The 17,493-nt window shown below is 36.0% G+C and overlaps 1 protein-coding gene across 10 annotated transcripts in view; it reads right to left on the bottom strand.

Moving 5' to 3' along the window:
• GULP1 (GULP PTB domain containing engulfment adaptor 1) overlaps positions 1–17,493 on the bottom strand; it is a 265,561-nt gene that overhangs the window by 62,393 nt on the left and 185,675 nt on the right. The gene's annotated exons all lie outside the window — the stretch shown is intronic.

Raw genomic sequence — 17,493 nt, 5'->3', positions numbered from 1 at the left:
GATTCTACAAGGTACAACAGTTTCTTTTTCTAATATATTCAAACTATGCCAAACAACTGCAACTTGGTCTAGATGTAAAATCATTAGGCACTAGGTTTGTCCCTCTGTGACCTCAAATTGGTTGACCAGATCTGCAAATAAAGACCAAAATTAATGGAGAAATTCTCAGCTAAAAAGGAACTGAAAACCTGCTACTAAGATATGTGAGACAGCCAAATCGATTCCTGATACCAATGGACCCATCACATTTCTTCTGTTTCAGGACAGTGTATTCAACTTTGGCTTCATGATACAGTAACTTGGGAGCTTTAAACTTAGACCAGTGCCTGGGACTCTGATTTAATTAGCTGGGGCAGAGCCAGGGCATCTGTGCATTTTAAAGCTCCCGAGGTGATTTTAACGTGCCACCAGATTTGAAAAGCACTGTTATAGATCATGCAGAAAGAGTAAAGGGTTCAAGTGACAGGAGGGGAGCGAACACAATAGAAGCTATTTAGTTCTGAGTAAATCCATGGGGTAAACTCTTCTCAACATCTCTGAAATTATCACTGAGAGATTCCCCATTAGTGGTGGTCTAGTGTTAGCAGAACAGGAAGGTAAAAGCAGACTATATTGCTAAGTGATTATTGAAGTATAAGAAGGAAGCGTCTGATGTGTCGATAACAGACTGCAAGAGTTGCTAGAAATATTTATGGAAAATATTCATACTTTGGCAGTAATGTCATGAGTCATAGTGGTTATACGTAAATAGGCCCATATGGGAAAATTATGGAAGAACTCCAAGTACATTCTAAATGAATCAACCTCTTGCAGTGCTCCAGGAACATTTTAATATGTTTCTTTCACAGTGGCTTTAATTAAACCATCTGAGTAATGAAACACAGGGAGAAGCCTTGAATGATTGTGGGAACTAAGCTTTAAAGACTTCCAATATGAAGCTTGCCACTTAACCCTTTTTTTCTATGTAATGTTGGATGAACTGAATGGAAATAATTTTAAAACTGAAAAGCAGATTATTCCTTATAATAGTTCTTGTATTTTTAAGTTATAAAAGTCATGATACTTAGATTAAATAGTTCATATTTGTATGCATTCCATGTCTATATAAAATATTTATAAGACCCTTGAATATGATGCAGCATGCTGGAATAAACTCTAGGCTTAGAATCTGAAGATACTGAAAGGTCACTTAATCTCTGTCTTATTTGATTCTTGAAAAATAAGGATAATAATATTGTTCTTCTCGCCTTACAAAATTGCTCTGAAGATCAACTGCAGTAAGAGATAAGAAAAGAAAACACACACACAAAAACCCTGTAAACTGCAAAGTGCTTTATAATTATGAGGGATTGTCACTTCTTTATTTAATGATTGTTTGGGGAAGACACTAGAATTCAGTAGATATTGTTGGTGCCTGCTCAACTCTCCTTAGATCTTCTTTATCAGGGCTGGGATCCATCCTCCAGCTTCCCAGTGCTTTGCTGGTAATGGCTCACACACAAGACCTTCAAAGGATTTCCTTTGGGCAATGAGGTCACTTTGCCAGTACAGAGAGCTGGAGACACCTGGAAGTTTTTTGCTTTGCCCCATATCACAATATTCCTTAGCTAATGACTGGTGTAGAAAAATAGAAAAATAACTTCAAATTCTAAGGAAAAAAAAGATTTAGAGCCAAGTTTACAGATTACAAGGAGAGAAAAAAATACATACTGAGATATGAAAGGGACTAAAAATTTAAACTCCCATGCCCCAATTCTTCATAGGAAAAGAGGGGAGTATGTAAAACAAAGCAGAGGAAGAAATGGAACACAGGAATCAAGGGGGTGGGGCAGTGACAGAGGGTGTTAACCACTACATATATGACAAATCAAGGCACAGCAGTGTAGCAGGTTATCCAGAAATAAAGAAGAAAATAACGAGTCGAAAATGGTTACTTCAGTGAGTGACACTTGGGAAAAGAGCTGAGGAACATTTTGCTTTTTCATTATAAGCCTTGGGGAAATATTTGTTTAAAATGGACATGGATAACTTTGATAAAATAAAAATTGAATTAAGTCCCCAAGTGATAACAAGTTACAGTTGCACACACTCATTTATTCCTTAAAAAAAAAAAAGAGAGTATTTACTATGAGTCAAGCATTTACTAAGTGCTGGGTATATAGCAGGGGGAAAATGTCCCTGTTCTAGTGTAGTTTATATCCCAGGGAGCACACCTGTGTATGTGCGCATGTATGTATGTATGTATGTATCTATATATTTCTATGTTTATGTCTAGATCACAAACATATTTCTAATATATCTTAGATGGCATAAGTAAAAATAACACAAATAGTAACATAGATTGGGCAGAGTGTAATATTTAAGATCGAGTGATCAGGGAAGTCCTCTCTAAAAAGGTGACATTTTAACAGCAACCTGAATGAAAGGAAGAAATGAAAGATACTCAAACATATTGAGTCTAAATTCCTTTGATGTGTCAGTTAGAGTAGCAGACTCAACAGCTGGGTATACAAAGTAGTGCTTGGGGAAGGAGAATTCTGGGTAAAAGGTGTGGATTAGGGAGACCCTGGCACTGAGGTCTCAGTGGAAGGACGGAGGAGTGCCAGAACCACGGGTCCCCAGGTAGCTGCCATGCTGCAGAGGGAGATGAAAGAGAAGAATGCTGCCAACAGAAATAAGTTAAATGTTCGGTGAAACGGCAAGGAGAATCAAGAAAGTTAGATCCTTAATATTAGTAATCAGGGTTATCAGATGAGCAAATAAAATTATAGAATGCTGCTGTTGGTGGGAATGTAAAATATTACAGCTACACTGGAAAATAGTTTGGTAGTTTCTCTGAAGACTAAATATGCACTTACCCTAAGGTACAGCAACTGTACTTTTTGGTATTTATCCCAGATAGATGAAAACTTATATTCCTGTAAATATTTTTGCATTGATGTTCACAATGGATCTATTTGTACTAGTCAAATGTCAGAAACAACCCAAATATCCTTCAGTGGGTGGATGGTTAAACAAACTGTGGTACATCCATACCATGGAACACTACTCAGCAATAAACATAAGTGGACTATTGTTACACACACAACTTGGATGGCTCTTAAGGGAATTATGCTGAATAAAAGAAGTTAATCTCAAAAATTCTCTTTTCTGTTATGAAATTTACCTAAATAAAAAATATAGAAAATTTGTTTTACAACCTCTTAGAAAATGGGACATGGGTATGTTGAACACTTTCAACTGGGTAAAAGTCATTGCTTTTATGTTTTAGCAACTTTATGTCTTAGCTCCTCCATGTGGCAGAAAAAAAATAACAATTATGAGAAGAGAGTATAATGTATCAGACTGTTTTTGCTGTATACATGTATATTCTAAGTGTTATTTTTCAGTGTGGCAAAAGAGCAAAAGAAAGAGTTATGTGTTCCGAGGCCAGTGATAATGGTGGGTGCTCTTTTTCTTACTTCAAGTATTCAAGATTTTATCAATTATATATCTTCAGAGTCTCCAATAGACAACATTCTTTTCAGCACATACTTTTTTTGAAAGATCAGGCATTAGACCTTACATAAGTCCAAGTGTGTGTCTTGCACAATTGTGTGTCTGTGCTTTGAAAATCTGCAACAAAATTTTTCTGTTTACTTATGAATAAACATTTGTATTTTAATAGTAATGTATGTTCACTGTAGGAAATTTAGAAACTACAGAAAAATGTATCAGTGCATTTAAGCATCAACTTCTTTCTCACAATCAAGAGGTAATTATCATTGAAAATGTAATATGTTTTAAATTTGTTACAGTTAAAGTAATCGGCCAATGATAGTATTAGGCAAACTTACAAAAACAAACAAGACCTCTTAAATTACTATATATGACTGATTCCGTTTGGGCATTATTGTGTGTGTGTGTGTGTGTGTGTGTGTGTGTCTGTGTGTGTGTGTGTGTGTATTTAAATTTTACTAGTTATTTACTAGTTATTTACTAGTTATTAAAAGGATTGAAGATTAAAATACTGAATAATATTTTGATCCTAGATAATATGGACAGATAGGAAAGATATAAAACACAAAAGGACATTTACAATATATTAGACTATGAAAAGTAAGATGATAGTGATCTAAAAATGTTTTGTGTATTCTTAGTCTATATATTAAAAGGTATAACAACATAGCATATATTTTTCATAGATTTTACAAACTATAAAATATCTTTGGAAAATCATCAATAAAGACTTTGACAAATACAGAGCAAATTTTTGATACCTTAAAGCTAATTATATATTCTGTGCCAATAGTCCAACCTACGCATCTCTTTGGTCAGTGCGTTTGGATACTTAGTAAATGCACTCATAGCAGATATTTTAGAGGCTGGAGGTTGTTGAAATTAAAAACAGAAAAATGTCATCAAACTCACTATTATATACAAAAATATTTACTTTATAGACTTTTAAAATTAGAATGCTATTAAGATATTTCATATCTGGCTTAATATTTTCCAAAACTCCCACAACTATTTTTCAATTAATTAAAATGACACAGGCTTCTCTTTTAAACTAATCTCAAGTGATGTCTGTAGCCATTTCTTCCAGTTATTTCATTGTATTCCATTATGCCTAAAATAAGCATTTTGCAAAAATGTGTGAAAGTTTGAGAATTACACCTTCATTTTCAAATATTACTTGAAATTGACTTTTTTTTTCCCACTTGAAAGACTGAATAGTTTGTTTTATGACTTCCTTCTTTGCCAGTAGAGAGCAGTGTTGGACATCATATGGACCTAATTATAATATCTGCTTTTCTCGCTTTCTCAAATGTTTTTAGAATCACTCTGTAAATATGAATAATGTGGGTTTTTAAGAAATAAATGCCAGATAAACAACAATTAAAATAATTAACTGAAGAGTTGCTAAACCTAGCTGCTATGATATCTGACACTAACATATGAAAGAGCTAACATAACAAATATATTGAATACACGTTTATATCAAATTCAAAATATGCCAAATGTATGTAGATTATATGTTGTCTATACAATTATTTTAAAATAATAAAGGAAAATAATTTCCATTTTGTACAACATAAAAGTTTTCTCTAACATCAAGGCTAATAAATAACTATTGGTAGCATAACTACCAATGGATATTTTAACTATAGAAAAAAAATAAATGAGTATGTCTCTATCTTTGTAAGCAAGGTTGCAGAGACTCAAACAGGATGGGGCTAATTTTCTTGGCGTTAACTTGACTGCATATGTGTAAAAAAAACAAAAAAAAAACCCAGTACTTAAACCTTCCAGCTACTCAACTGCACCCAGTAGATAAGCCATACAGGAGTAAGCCAATTTAATTTTATAGTCTTTATTTGGCTGACTCTCCATGTCACAGTGCCAAACAATATAAAAAGCACATCATAATAATCAATTGCTAAAGAAAGGTCAGAATCAATCCAACTTAAACCTATTACTTGTCAAAACCATAATCCTACAAAATAAAATAAAATAGATCCACCAAAAAAGAAAGGATATAATTTAAACTAAATACTCTAAAGGTTATCCTTTAAAGGAGGAGCAGGATTTAATAGAGAATAAAAAATATTGGGGTCAGTATTTAAAAGTTTACATTTTATATTTGATTTGATATTTATTCTCATTTTATTGTAGTAACTTTCTATAAAATTGTATCTTTTTTATTATTATGTTATTTTTTTTAATTTTTTATTTTATTTTTTTATTTTTGGCTGCGTTGGGTCTTTGTTGCTGCATGTGGGCTTTCTCTAGTTGCGGTGAGTGGGGCTACTCTTCGTTGGGGTGTGCGGATTTCTCACTGCGGTGGCTTCTCTTGTTGCAGAGCACGGCTCTAGGTGCACAGGCTTCAATAGTTGCAGCGCACGGGCCCTAGAGTGCGCAGGTTTCAGTAGTTGCAGTGTGTGGGCTCAGTAGTTGCAGCGTGCGGGCTCTAGGGCGAGCAGGCTTCAGTAGTTGTGGCACACGGGCTCACTAGTTGTGGCACATGGACTCAGTAGTTGTGGCGCACAGGCTTAGTTGCTCCATGGCATGTGGGATCTTCCCGGACCAGAGATTGAACCTGTATCCCCTGCACTGGCAGGCAGATTCTTAACCACTGCGCCACCAGGTAAGTCCTATTAAATGGTATCCTATATCTTCTTATTTTACATGAATAAAGAGTGTATTATTTTAACAGGCTCTTGCTATTAAAAGAAGATTTCTAAGTTTAAGCCAAAACAAACCTAGTTGCTATAAACAAGAAACTGTGCTCATTGCCCACTGTGGAAGGGTCTCCCAAATCGAGTTTTGAATCACATGGTCACAGTAGGAAGCACTGAGGGTTTTGTTCTGTCTCAGAGGCCCCTCCACAGTCAAACTTCTTTCACATCTGAGGAGTGAGACAGGTGGAGTGAAGGGCAGAGCATTCACCTGTGTTGTTATAAATAAAATTATTACAAAAATAAATAAACACCAACTTACACAGAAAACCAAAAGCATGGGCTTTGAATCCAGACAGGCTTTACAATCCATTTTCTCCTTAGAGAACCACTCGATTGTGGACTGTGGAGATATTATCATTCAACTCCCATTATTTTATAGATAATATAAACTGAGGACAAAGAAGGTGAAGTGACTTCTGAAGGTCACAAAGCTTTTCAGTAGCAGAGCGAGGGCTAGGATTCCAGCTCTTCTAATTTTCAGACATACACTCTTTATTTTTGCTATCTTAAATAAAACAGAAACAGAAGGAAAGATAATATAGTATACTGGATATATATTACCCATTTAGGCCACATCCATTTGGTTAATTAAGTTTTATGTTATAGGTTCTTTTTATTGTGAGATATGCTTAAAATCTGAGGAAGTTACCTCACACCAGTCAGAATGGCCATCATCAAAAAAATCTACAAACAATAATTGCTGGAGAAGGTGTGGCGAAAAGGGAACCCTCCTACACTGTTGATGGGAATGCAAATTGGTACAGCTGCTATGGAGAACAGTAAGGAGGTTCCTTAAAAAACTAAAAACAGAACTACCATACAACCCAGCAATCCCACTCCTGGCCATGTACCTGGAGAAAACCATAATTCAAAAAGATGCATGCACCCCGGGACTTCCCTGGTGCTGCAGTGGTTAAGAATCCGCCTGTCAATGCAGGGGACATGGGTTCAAGCCCTGGTCCAGGAAGATCCCACATGCCACACAGCAACTAAGCCCATGTGCCACAACTACTGAGTCTGCGCTCTAGAGCCCGTGAGCCACAACTACTGAGCCCACGTGTCACAACTACTGAAGCCTGTGCGCCTAGAGCTCGTGCTCTGCAACAAGAGAAGCCACCACAATGAGAAGCCCATGCACCGCAACGAAGAGCAGCCCCTGCTCGCCGCTACTAGAGAAGAGCCCACATGCAGCAATGAAGACCCAACACAGACAAAAAAAAAAAAAAAAGGAAAAAAGATACATGCACCCCAATGCTCATTTCAGCACCATTTACAATAGGCAGGGCATGGAAGCAACCTAAATGTCCATCAACAGAGGAATGGATAAAGAAGATGTGGTACATATATACAATGGAATATTACTCAGCCATAAAAAAGAACAAAATAATGCCATTTCCAGCAACATGGATGGACCTAGAGACTGTCATACTGAGTGAAGTAAGTCAGACACAGAAAGACAAATATCATATGATATCGCTTACATGTGGAATCAAAAAAAAAGGGTACAAATGAACTTATTTACAAAACAGAAGTAGAGTCACGTATGTAGAAAACAAACTTATGGTTACCAGGGGATAAGGGTGGGCGGATAAATTGGGAGACTGGGACTGACATATACACACTACTAATAAAATAGATAACTGATAAGAACCTGTTGTATAGCATAGGAAACTCTACTCAATACTCTATACTGGCCTATATGAGAAAAGAATCTAAAAAAGAGTGGATGTATGTATATGTATAACTGATTCACTTTGCTGTACATCTGAAACTAACACAACATTGTAAATCAACTATACTCCAATAAAAATTGAAAAAAAAAATCTGAGGAAGTCAAAAGAATATTCGGTTGGCTTTACGGTTAGGTAACCTGAATTTCCTCTACCATTTCTTTATTGAAGCTCTCAGAGCCTCAGTTTCCTCATTCATAAAATGGGGATAACACAGTGTTTCTGTGAGAATTAAATGAGATAATGCAATCAGTGACTGGCACAGAGTGAATGTTCACTGAATTTATGCTTAGAAATTGAAATACAATAATAAAATAACAGTCACAACAAGACTTTAAAAAAAGCCAACCTACCAACAGACTATGAAGTAAGTAAGAAAAAAAAACCTATTTTAAGCCACTAGTAGTCAGATTTTGGCTATAGAGGCAGCTAGAATCCTTACCAACACATACACAGGTATATTCTTTCCTCAAAATTTTATTGGTTATTTTTAAACACTTATTCTTCTAAATTCTCATTGTAATTTAATTTCATTGCAATGTAATCAATTATACAAAATGAGATGTGAGATTTTTAGGATATCTATGAAATACCTACTTGTGGATACCTTATCGTTAAGTGTTTATACTGTTTTTCAGGAAGGCCAAGTACTTTTCTTGCTAAATATATTCCTAGTTGCTTTATAGTCTGGGGTAAACAAGTTTTTTTTAATTCTATTTATAACAAATTATTGCTACTATGGGAAACATTTACCCTGTATTTAGTCAGCTTACCAAATTATCTTATTAAGCTTCGCAGTTTTATTTCTTTTGAAAAATGTGAATCTACTGGAATGTAATTATCAATATCCTTCTCAATATTGCTACAAATTCTTTCATTTTCATTGCTTACAAAACAATGTTAAATAACAGTTATAAAGTATCCATTTCTTATTCTTAATTTTCATGAGATTTAATTAAGCTTTTGGCAATACAATATACTGCTTATTATTCTACTTCCATTTTAAACTTCAATAATGTAAGTGCCCCAAAACTTCTTGTGCTCCTGAACTCTGTCCAAAAAGAATATATTTATCTGGAGAAGGCCCTAATATTTCAAAGAATCTCCACATTTCTCCTGAGCTAAATTTATCTCTTCATCTCCCTTTTGGAGAGAATGTTCTTTAAAAGCTCTGCATCCATCCTAATTCAGGGGATAACATTTCCAGTACTTCCCCTCTGAAACACTATGTTATCATCACCATTCCTCTATCCTCCTCCTCCTCATCATCATTAATTTCTATATACTAATCCATTTAAAAAATATCTATTGTGTACCATCTATGTGTCAGTTTCTGTTCTAGATACCAGGGATACAGCAGTGAACAAAACAGATCCAGATCCCTGACCTATTAATGCTGCTGTAGGCTACACCCTTATCTTCAATGTTCAGAGAGGGTGCCTATATTTTCTCACAGGTTTTTTCATTCCACTCCACCTACAGCCCTATTAAGTATAATCTAAATAAACTGCAACAAGAGAGCTTCCAAATCAACAATAATTGCCATAGTGGAGTTTTCTGGCTGTACGTGATCAGTTTTGAAATCTTAAGCCGTCTTGGAGAAGACCTCATCCCAAGCTGTGAGCAGAACTTCTCCTTCACATTTAGGTATCACAGAAATGAGTGACCACATTAAGGGACTTTTTACTACTCAAACTGCTATCCTTGTTTCTTTAGGAAGGGAGAAAAATCTACTTTTTAGATCTTGATAGGCTGTGTATAGCTCTTCCGAGTGAAAACTGAGTGTGGGCTAACGATACTCCTGAAATGCAGATTTATTTATTTCTTTCAACAGACTTTCTGTCAATGATTAAGATGGCCTGTTCACTTTGTGAAGCACTGCTGCGTGCACAGCGCTCATTAGTGTGCTGTGATGGTACAAGCAAAGAAGACGGAATCCTGCCCCCTGGGGTTTTACCTGCTAGATTTAGAGATTCAAACACATACAAGGAAAGGCAAAGACAACAAAAAACAAGACAAACAAACAAACAAAAACCTGAGATCTGGAACAGATGGAGACAAGCTTAATGTTAGTGACTATGAACGTACTATTCTACTCCCATCAGGGGCCCCCAGAGGCACAAGTGAAAGCAGGCTCTGCATCGAGCAGGCCTTCTTTTAATCAAGAACTGTTTACTCGGGGCCTACTATATGTCAGGCACTGTTCCAGGTACTCAGATACAGTGATGAACAGAAAAGTCAAAGTCTCTAGGGAAGTGGCTTGGTGGAAACATGCAAAAGGGTTTTAGAGCCACATAGACACAAAGTTTGAATTCTGGCTCTGCCACTTGATGGGTTTATGAATCTTAACATCTCTGAGCAGCATCTTCTTCTGTAAAATGTAGATAAATATCCCTGTATTTATAAATGGTTATAAGCAAAAATCGTATGGGTAAAGAGCCTGACACATAGTAGGCATTCAAAAAATATTTGCTTCATTCAATAAATGCTCCTACAGGGAAAGATAAATACCGTGTGGTATCATTTATATATGGAATCTAAAAAATACAACAAACAAGTGAATATAACATAAAAGAAGCAAACTCACAGATATATAGAGAACAAACTAGTGGTTACCAGTGGTGGGGGGGAGGGGTAATATAGGGTAGGGGAGTGGGAGGTACAAACTGTTGGGTGTGAGATAAGCTCAAGGATGTATTGTATAACATGGGGAATATAGCCAATATTTTGTAATAACTGTAAATGGACAGTAACCTTTAAAAATTATATAAAAAATTAAAAATTTAAAAATAAAATAGAAATAAATAAATGCTCCTAAATGATACATAGGTGCTGATTATTTGGTTCTATATCCTAAAGTAATGCTGGAACAACAGAGTTTGTGACTGATTATTTTCAACAACGGTCAGGGTATTTTTTTCTTCTGATTTTATAGATTCAACATAATTCTATTAATAGGGCTTAAATAAGTCTGCTGGGAAGCTGATGACTCTGGCTAATGAAGTGGCAGATGGGGAAATACAGACGCATCAAGCATCCAACAATGGCAGGGTCCCGGCAATTTCTACAGGGGAACAGGAGAATGAGCGGGTCACTCTGATTTTGTGCAATCAGTTGAGTCCATTTATGGAAGGAGTCTGCCTTGCAATCAGATGCTGCTATGAAGATGCTGCTGTTTTATCTCATGAGCTAATAGCCGAATTCCCTCTTCCCTGTTTGTAAAAGTGAGCAGCTATTATGCTTCTACTATCACAACTCATTCTTCCTACTTTTGTTACCATTAAGCCCATCTACTTCTAACTTAATTTGATAATTCAGTTTATTTTTTTAAGTCTACGCTTTTTTCTTTTTAAAGACAATTTTATTTATTTTCAATAGTTGAAGTCAATTATCACTAATTAGCACCAATTAGTCTTCATTGTAATGCTTAATTGGTTTTTCTTTAACCTTACTCTTGCTGATTTTATTTGATTATCCTTGGCCTTTAAAAAAATCAGTTGTCACATATTCCTCGGCAGCTTTTGAGAGTATTTTTCAGTTGCCCTTTGAAAATTCTAATCCTGGTATTAACATAGACCTTTATGTTTTTATTGGAATACTTCTAAAAATTTAATAACCTGATTAGTAACTATAATTCCAAACTATATTAAAAATTCCCTTTATATATACAGAATTATATTGCAGTGTATTACTTTTCTCAGGAAGAACTATATACATTTCTATTTCCCATGATATATTTGATTAATATATCAAATACTTAAATTTGCTATATTCACACTGCAAAACTGGTGAGAAGAACCTTTACTTTATATGCAGTTCCATTATTCATATGACTAAAGTTTAAAGTAAGTTACTTATTTTTAACACATTTTTAAGCATTTTATGACATGCCATTTCAATCCCTTGTGCATCAGAATTAATATACCATATATATACTGGCTCAGGCCTGAGATTAATTTGTTTTCATTTAAAAGCAATAAATGTTATTAAAATGCACAAATAAGTGAAGTATTAGCAAAGATATAATAGCATTAAAATCATATTTATTTGCATTTCATTTCGGGGCTAATCTAGTATAAATTTCAAAATTATATATGGCCACAATAGAAATTATGCACGCTGCTACATGTAAGAATTAGAAAACATATGGCATTCTCTCTTTGCACCAAAAATTTACATTCTGTTACTGAATATTCAAGTTAAAAGATCTATCCAAACTCAGGAAGCCTCACTCTATAAAGCCCCAATAACCCCCGCCACTCCCCGGTAATGGAATTTTACTAAAGACTCTGAGAGTTTCTGCCATTTAAACATAATTAAGTCTTTATCTGAAGGTAGATGGCATTGCACACACCGGACACCTTGGGGAAGGGCCTTTTTAAGTCCTTGATAACATCTCATTGGAGTTGGAGGGCCTCACTCAATAGAAACCCCCTTGATAACATCTCATTGGAGTTGGAGGGCCTCACTCACTAGAAACCCATCTGTCAAGCTTTGCCTGTAGAAATCCTGCCAGCAGCCTGCAGGAAGGAATGCAAAGCGGGTGGTTGGTAGGGAAAATGTCACGAGGAGGGCAAGTAACTGTCTCTTATTCTCAACAGTCTCGTTAGCCTCGCCACAGAAAGTACTTTTGGCTTGTTGCTCTAAAAACACTTCCTGAGAGAAGGAAGAAATTCAGGTTGTGGTTGGTTCTTCTGTACTTGGATTGAAATTTCCTAATTTGTTATTAGGATAGCAAATTTACCAAGTTACCATATATACTATTTGTAAAATACAAATCGTCATGTAAACACTGAAGTCAAGGGGCTTTATTTTTGTTAATTCTTATTGTCCTCAAAGATTGGCTGTTTACTGAATGACCAAGTCAAACTTTATTCTGCCAAGGATATAGTGCTAGGAAGAATCTCTGGACTCAAATTAAGATTTGACTCTTGGCTCTGCTGTTACTAAGTTTTTTGGTCAATCTACTTCACATTTCCAAATGTTAGTCTTTATAAAAAGTGGTAGTGATACTTCTATATAGAGTCATTCTGAGGATTGCTGAAGATAATGAGAATACAGTATTTAGCATTTAATAGTATTTAGTATTTAAAGGTAACCTTTTTTCTTTTTAAAGATTTATTGGTTGATTGATTGATTGATTGATTGCTATGTTGGGTCTTCATTTCTGTGCGAGGGCTTTCTCTAGTTGTGGCAAGCGGGGGCCACTCTTCATCGCGGTGTGCGGGCCTGTCACTATCGCAGCCTCTCTTGTTGTGGAGCACAGGTTCCAGAGACGAAGGCTCAGTAGTTGTGGCTCACGGGCCCAGTTGCTCCGCGGCATGTGGGATCTTCCCAGACCAGGGCTCGAACCCGTGTCCCCTGCATTAGCAGGCAGATTCTCAACCACTGCGCCACCAGGGAAGCCCCAGTATTTAGTATTTAATAGGTTTGTCTCACTTAATCAAGTAGGAGAACTAAAACTATTTTATAATAAAAGCCAAAGAGTCTCTTTGAAATTAAATTGTTCCATACTACATGATCCAGATATATTATAGAAAACAACTAACCAATTAGCTTCTGGTTTTTTTTTTTTTTTTTTTTTTTTTAAATTTATTTATTTATTTATTTATGGCTGTGTTGGGTCTTCGTTTCTGTGCGAGGGCTTTCTCTAGTTGTGGCAAGCGGGGGCCACTCTTCATCGCGGTGCGCGGGCCTCTCACTATCGCGGCCTCTCTTGTTGCGGAGCACAGGCTCCAGACGCGCAGGCTCAGTAGTTGTGGCTCAGGGGCCCAGCTGCTCCGCGGCATGTGGGATCTTCCCAGACCAGGGCTCGAACTCGTGTCCCCTGCATTAGCAGGCAGACTCCCAACCACTGCGCCACCAGGGAAGCCCTAGCTTCTGGTTTTTATCTACTACTTTGAAATTATATAAATGTGAGTAAAAAGGCAAGGGTGTTTGTCATGCTAGTTCCCCGCCACCGTGGTTTTACTTTTTTATTTAAAAAAATTTTTTTTAAATATTTATTTATTTATTTACTTGGTTGTGTCGATGCGGCAGGTGGGCTCCTTTGCTGTGGCTTGTTAGTTGTGGCATGTGAACACTTAGTTGCGGCATGCATGTGGGATCTAGTTCCTGGACCAGGGATCAAACCCAGGCTCCCTACATTGGGAGCACGGAGTCTTAACCACTGTGCCACGAGGGAGGTGCCCCACCCATGATTTTAATGTCCCAGTATAACTCCAGGAAATTAATAAATGGGAATCTCATATTTAAGTGGGACTATGAAGTGTCTGTGTGTGTGTGTGTGTGTGTGTGTGTGTGTGTGTATACCAGCAAATATACTCATGGGCCTGTATTTAAAATAATGATGAAAGGAAAAGAATGGATAAATAGGGTACTATTTAATCAAATGTTAGAGATAAAAAATATACAGGAAACATTACATTTAAACTTTACTAAGTGCTAAGTATAGTGCTTATGATTTTTTTCCCAGAAACTTCTAAATTTAATAAGGTAAAAATTTGATGTTACTAAAATTATATCTGCTGTTAAATTAAGTGGTAAGTGTACTATGTAGGTGTGAGGTGATCTCATTAATGAGGTCATGCAGTTGGTCATTGTACAAAAGAAGTTAGTCTGAGGTAATCAGAAACACACTGGTTCAGTGACTATAAATTGGTTAAAATCTGAAACTTGTGCTGTTAAATGATCCAGTTTGTGAAGGTCAAGGTACAGCATTCAGGAAGTACATCATCTAAATGATCTCAATGCCTCTAATCTATATGTCTCAAGTTCAATACATAGATAGATAGATGTATTGCTTTGGGGCCAAAGTATTTAACCTATTGGTTATGATTTTCTGTCTAAACAGACTTGTACATGGATAATTCTACTGCTAGCTAGAATACCACATCTGCATCCAATGGGTAAATCAGTTATAGGCCATATCTTAAGATTTGGCATGCTATATCTGTTTGCTTGAGAATATTTGTGGACAGGGAGATCACTACCTCACAAGAGCATCTGCTACTGTACAGTAGCATTGTGTATAATATTCTTCCTAGTATGGTGTTATTTTGGGGAGAATGACAATGAAGCAGAAGCTAAAATACTGAAGGAACAAAGGAGTGACCTGGGGATTACAGATGACTTCAATTAGGAGAGGAAGAGTGGCACAGTTTGATAACATGAGAATCAGAGAGAGTAGGAAAGGGGAAGGAAAGTCAAGTCGCTTGCCAGGCCAGGTGCTCTGGGAAGAGTTGTGCGGAGAAAACATCCACCTCTTGTGGAAAGTGTTCAAGGTTGGCAAAGGCAACAGGGGATTTAGAGTCCTCAGAAGAGGCTGGTTTTCTCTGGAGCAAGAAGAAGCAAGGTTCAGAGGAGAGGTGGAGGACAAAGGGGACTTTGCTGGTGATTGATCTTGAGTTCCCAGAGACCCAGGCATAGTTCCTTCTTCAAAGAAAAAAAATTTTTTTTATTTCATTGATTTAAAAAATAATTGCACTATGTCTGAAAATGTACTTAAAATGTCATAAAGAGTCATAAAATAGAGGAAGATAAATTAGCAAAATGAAGCAAAAGGAAAATAAAGCAAGAATATAGAGTAGAAATAGGTTTGTAGTCAAAAGCCACGTAATCCTGTAAATTTTCTAGAAGTGGATCATAAACTAGGCTTCAACTTCTTCAGCAGCAGCATAAAGAAACACCATCAGTTAACTATATGATTCACTGTTAACAAGGAAAAATAAAAATAGAAGTGTTTCATATATATGATGGGACTTTGATATGTAACTGGATTAATATGTGATTTCACTGGCAGAGTGTTTGAGAGTTCATTAAATTTAAACAGCACACTAGATATTTGTTTTACTTTTATAATAACTATGAACAAAAAAAACTACTGCACAGTTATTATTGACTTTATTTCAACCTATCATCTTTTATACTATGTTCAAGTATATTGGAGAAATACCTATCCCTTTCAATCAAAATGGGATAAAACATTAACTACTTTCATCTTTGCATTCTGTCCTACACAGTTGCCTGTCTAAATAACTTTCTTTATAATTATTATATTAATATTTAATTTACTCAACCATGAAATACTTCTTGGCTGTGAAATGCACTTCGAGGCATTGTAGGGTAGATATAACATATAGGCAAATAAAGCCCCACTTAAAAAACGATTCTCCTGAGTATAGTTCCCACATCCAATAGATCCGCCAAGCTTTTAAAAGTCTCAATGAGTCTCTAGAGTCAAGTTTCCAAATTGAAAATATATGAATCATGACATCTTGTCATTTTTATTTTTCAGATGATACATTCTTCTTAAAGCTTTCCTTATCTCCACATTGTTAATGTTGGAAGTTAGAAGTCATGACATTCCCTTCTACAGTACCAGATAGTGACAGCTGAATTATTTATCCTACTTAGCTCTCCTAAGTATCGTTGTTAGCATTATTTTTGAGACATTCTGTAGTACTAAATCAAGGGTGGTAATTATCAAGGAAAAAATGTGTTGGGTCAGTTATAATAAACATTTAAAAAATGCTTATCAAGGCTTTACTTTAATAAGTATATGTTAACATAAAGTTAAATCCAGAGAGTTAGGATGTACGTAGGTATAGATTTCTGAGAATTAATTTAAATGTACATCAATTACTAAAACTTTATCTTATACAGTATTACCAAAATAAACACACTGACAGCATTACGGATTCAGGGATTCATAAGGCATTAGCTGGGTCTGTGGTCTCCATCATTTGTAGAAATAATTCAATAAGTGGTTTATATGCAAAGCCCATGGCAGTTGTGTTCATATCTACTTATGTTTACAGGAAAAGGAGACTTTCCAAGAAAACTCCGTTAGAGTGTCCTTTAAAAGCTCCTCAAGAAGTTATGCTCTGTTGGCATTTTGAAATACTCCGGGATTAAAGAAAAGTCTTGCAGATGGCTAGAAATCATGGAGGAAAGAATGATTTCTAAAATCTACTATGTGTTATATACTGTCTTCAAACATAATACCTCATTTAAGGGTAATGAAAACATCAGGAAATGTTCCATAAGTTTGTAGACTGAAGGCAGACAATTCCCACCTTTAGTAAGGTAAAGGTATTTATGTAGATACCTTTAGTAAGGTATCTGTTTCTACATAAATTAAAATTATAGACTTTACCTTATGGACAGAGTGAATAATTTACTCTAGCATAGTCTTATAGCACTGATAACAAACATGCAATAGTCTCCTTATTAAACTGAGTCTAAGTTCTAATTCTAACAAATCAGAAAGTAAGTGTTCTAAAATGTACAGATACTCTTTCCTTAAGAATTTCCTTGCCAGCCATGGGGCAATCACGACAAATTAAATGCCTAATGGAACTCCTCCAACCACGGCCATCAGATCCAGGTCTCTCCCCTCCCTCTCCCTCTTCTTACTGATACTGGCCCAGTGGGTAACCATCCATTCTACCCTCCAGCATCCCTCTCTACTCAAAGCCTCCCATGATTGCTTCTTACACTGCCAGGGCTTTCCTAAGTGCTGGAATTCTAATAAAGCATGA

Source organism: Balaenoptera physalus (genome assembly GCF_965194825.1).
Source record: "Balaenoptera physalus genome assembly, chromosome: 6".
NCBI lineage: Eukaryota > Metazoa > Chordata > Mammalia > Artiodactyla > Balaenopteridae > Balaenoptera > Balaenoptera physalus.
The sequence above is the reverse complement of the archived record's forward strand: the minus strand, read 5'-3'. Positions and strand labels throughout refer to the sequence as shown.